Source organism: Hylobates moloch, unplaced genomic scaffold (genome assembly GCF_009828535.3).
Source record: "Hylobates moloch isolate HMO894 unplaced genomic scaffold, HMol_V3 SCAFFOLD_11, whole genome shotgun sequence".
Taxonomy (NCBI): Eukaryota; Metazoa; Chordata; class Mammalia; order Primates; family Hylobatidae; genus Hylobates; species Hylobates moloch.
In genome coordinates, this window is record NW_026652286.1 from 4,999,941 (window position 1) to 5,004,116 (window position 4,176).

The 4,176-nt window shown below is 45.9% G+C and overlaps 1 long non-coding RNA gene across 1 annotated transcript; it reads right to left on the reverse strand.

Moving 5' to 3' along the window:
- Positions 1 to 1,694: 1,694 nt before the first annotated feature.
- LOC131380681 (uncharacterized) lies at positions 1,695 to 3,969 on the reverse strand. The gene is made up of 3 exons (XR_009208765.1): positions 3,827 to 3,969; positions 3,296 to 3,363; positions 1,695 to 1,780 (listed from the first exon to the last, which is right to left on the reverse strand). It is a non-coding gene; the product is annotated as an uncharacterized LOC131380681 (long non-coding RNA).
- Positions 3,970 to 4,176: the final 207 nt, after the last annotated feature.

Here is a 4,176-nt window from a genome sequence, read left to right on the forward strand (position 1 = left end):
TACATTATTAGTTTGATCTTTAAATTAGTAGTTATAGCAAGCTTGTTTCTTCCCCAATGTTTATTCCCTTCTCCTACTACCTATATTAGTTTTCTAGGGCAGCTGTCACCAAGTGCCACAAGCTGGGTGGCTGAAAACAATAGAAATTTATTGTCTCCAGTTCTGGTGGCCCGAAGTCTGAAACCAAAGCATCAGCAGGGCCATTCTTCCTCTGAAACCTGTAGGGGAGAAATCCTTCCCTGTCTCTTCCTGGCTTCCAGTGGTTTTCTGGTAGTTTTCGGTGTTCCTTGGCCTGCAGCTGCATTAACTCCAGTCTTTGCTTCCATCTTCATGTGGTGTTTGTCCCTTATGTGTCTGTGTTTTCTCTTCTTTTTTTCTTTTTTCTACCTCAACCCAAAAGGTACAAAAATAGGTTGTAATTAGGTAAGTTAAGATGAGGTCATACTAGAATAGGGTGGATCTTGTTTAAAGTATACTTTTCATTTTTATCCAAGTAACAGAAGTACAGAGTTTGCAGCCATCCTAAGGAATGAAATATTGGCATTTGCAGCAACCTGGATGGAGTTGGAGACCATTGTCCTAAGTCAAGTAACTCAGGAATGGAAACCAAATATCATATGTTGTCACTTATAAGTGGGAGTTAAGCTATGAGGATGCAAAGGTGTAAGAACGATATAATAGACTTTGGGCACTCAGGGGAAGGGAGGGAGAGGGTTGAAGAATAAAAGACTGACTACACGGTGGGTACAGTGTACACTGCTCTGGTAATGGTGTACCAAAATCTCCGAAGTCACCACCAAAGAACTTATCCATGTAACCCAAAACCACCTGTTCCTTCAAAACTACTGGAATCAAATAAAATTGAAAACAAACCAAAAGAAGTACAGAGTTTCAACAGTCAATGTCACTCCAAGAACTAGGACCACGGCATTTCCAGCTCTTCCCAAGGCCTGTTCTGGGAGCCACTTTGTGTCAGCACTGTCTGTGCCTTTCTGGTTATAACCTCATTTTCCTAAGTGGCACGATGCTCACTTTCAGTGGTTGTTCATTTTAGGTAAATGGAAAGCCAGTGGGACAAATAGGGGCAATTTCTCCCCTCAAGCAGTGCAGACCTGATGCAGGTTAGGTGCCTGAGGAGGCTGTGATGAGCAGGTGGTCCTGACATGGGAATATCCCACAAGGCCCAGAGGTGGGTCATTCTTGGCACACTGATGGCTCAACAAAGGGCCTCACATGGGGACCCATCACTAGGCTTTGCCCTCTCACCCTGGCAAGGGAAATGGCTGTGACTCCTCTGTTTTATTCTTAATGTATATGCTCCTCAACTTACAGTGGACTTATGTCCTAATAAATCCATCATCAGTCAAAACTATCGTATGTCAAAAACTCACCTAATGCCACTAACACAGCAGATGGTCCCCGACGTTCAATGGTTCTATTTATGCTTTTACCATGTTACGATAGTGCTGGAGTGATGTGCTTTCAGGAGAAATTGTAACCCTATCATGATTTATAAGGAGCTCCTCTACCTACAGTGGGGCTACCTCCCAAAAGATCCATCTTAAGTTGAAGCGTCGTAAGTCAAGGACTGTCTGTATATGCATTTTACTTACATAGAAAGCTTACACAATCCATGTGTACATTATAATACACGTCAGGGTCACAGCTACAGGACAGTTCTGGAGTCTGTGATAGCCCCACTTCCTTCACCTGGGTCACCACGGTCTCAGTGTGCCCTTTGCGATATGTGACCTCCATGTGGAAGCAGTCACCAGTGTACCTGTGGCAGAAGGTGGCAGCGCCATGAGCTCACCTCCCTCCCATTTCCTCGATCCTTTTCTCTCCTGTGGGTTTCTTTGCTTTCTAGTCTTCTCCTGGCGTTTCCTCATTGCTCTCATCCCCCCTGCCCCTCCCTGGGCTTACACTTTCCTGTCTCCCACCCTCAGGCCACCTTCCCTCTCAGCTTGACTCCACCTCCCCCATGATTTCTGATCTTTTCCTCCGGCCTGCCTTTGGGCTTCTCCCTGGACTCTGCTTTCTTTTCACCCTGTTTCCTCCTCTCTTTTCACCCTGTTTCCTCCTCTACTTCCAGGCTTTTGCTCACTGGCTCAGTCCTGCTCTGCTGTCCTCCTCCTGTGGCCCCCACCCTGCACCTAGGTGGGTGCCACATGGACTTGTGGGAAGCCGCCATCCTGCACACATCACTCTCTATACCACCTGGACCCTGTTTGTAAAAATCCTGCTCCTTTATTTGTTCAGAAAAGCAGCCTCCTCCCCACCCCAACTGAAACCAGCACATGTCCTTTGGCGACAACAGCCTCAGGACCCTCCTGATGCCAGGCCCAAGGGTGCTTTTTCTTCTTATGGGGAAGTACACCAGCCACGTTAGTATAAGGGCCCACCCTGTTCTAGTATGACCTCATCTTAACTTAGTTAATTACAACCTATTTCTAAATACAATTGGTCACATTCTGAGGTACTTGGGATTAAGACTTCAACATTTATTTGTGGGAGACACCATTCAACTCATAACAATATCTCTTGAACTCCTGGCCTCAAGCAATTCTTCTGCCTTGTGCCTCCCAAAGTGCTGGGATTACAGGCAGGAGCCACCATGCTTTGCTCCATGACAATATCTCAAAAGGCAGTACAGTGGCCTGGTATGCGGGTTCCAGAGCCAGAGTGCTGCAGTACAAATCCTGGCTCTGTCACTGAATGACTTAGAGCAAGTTACTTGGAGTATCTGGGGTTCAGTTTCTTCCTCCATAAATCAAAGGAGAACCTCAGAGGAGCATCATGAATTAATATACATAAAGCACCTAAAACAGTGTTGGAGTAGAAATTGCTTATGCCCCTTCCAAATCCCTTTACCAGCTGGTGCACCCATTCCTAGCCGTGGCTGATAACTCACACCAGTGATCTTCTATGGAAAAGGTGGCCCGTGGGAGCCGCCCTGTTGGAGATGCCTGAGAGGTTGATCTCCCCTTCCTGGTGTACTGGCCAAGGCTGGACTTTATCTGGGACCACATCCTTGCTTAGCTCTTTCTCCTTGCCTGAACTCTCCTGAGAGCACAGCCTCACTAAGTCAAGTGCATCTGAATTCCTGCCTCAGGCTCTGCTTACAGGGCACCCGACCTGAGCCAAGTGCTCTGGATGAAAGTATTAGATTGCTGATGTTCTAAAATATTAGAACCATTAACATGTTCAGGGAGTGTATTAGTCCCTTCTCACACTGCTAATAAAGACATACCTGAGACTGGGTAATTTATAAAGGAAAGAGGTTTAATTGACTTACAGTTCAACATGGCTGAGAGGCCTCAGGAAACTTGCAACTGTTGCAGAAGGGGAAGCAAACATGTCCATCTTCACATGGTGGCAGCAAGGAGAAGAAGAATGAGCAAAAGGGGGCAAAGCCTCTTATGAAACCATCAGATCTCATGAGAACTCACTCACTATCATGAGAACAGCATGGAGGTTAACTGCCCCATGATTAAACTACCTCCCACTGAGTCACTCCCATGACACATGGGGATTATGGGAACGACAATTGAAGATGAAATTTGAGTAGGGACACAGCCAAACCATATCAGGGAGCCAGGAATTTACCTCCCAATCTCCCTGCCTTCCCCATGATTTGGTACTGCAATTATATATATTTTTTTCTGCCATTTATCTTACAATGCCAAGAATGAAAAGTTTTCCCCATACACATTGACGGGTTCCTGGGCTGAGACTGTCCATGCACACCCAGGGGAAGCTGTCCCTTCGTCGCCACTGGCCACCCCTGAGAGTGTGTGCAGGCCTGAAGCATTTCTCTTCACTTTACCTCAACTTCTGACTGCTACAGTTTCCTTTGCACTTCACTTCAGCAGCCCACTTCTTAGTGCTTGCTCCTCAGTCATTTGTATAGAGGATGGTGTCTGCTTTGTGACAACATGTGGGATTAGTAAATGTTGTTGGCTCAGCCTAACACAGTTCCACCCTATCTGAACTCAGGTTGGCTTGCTACACCTTAGCCCTGTCCCTGTCATCATCATCATCATCATAACCGTCTCTTAGCAAATGACTAGTATGTGCCAAATTGTCCACAGTATATGTAATAATAACAAAGACATTAGTTTTAACCTTCAAAATACCTTGAAATAAAGGGAGACATCCCTGTTTTATTAGTGAGGA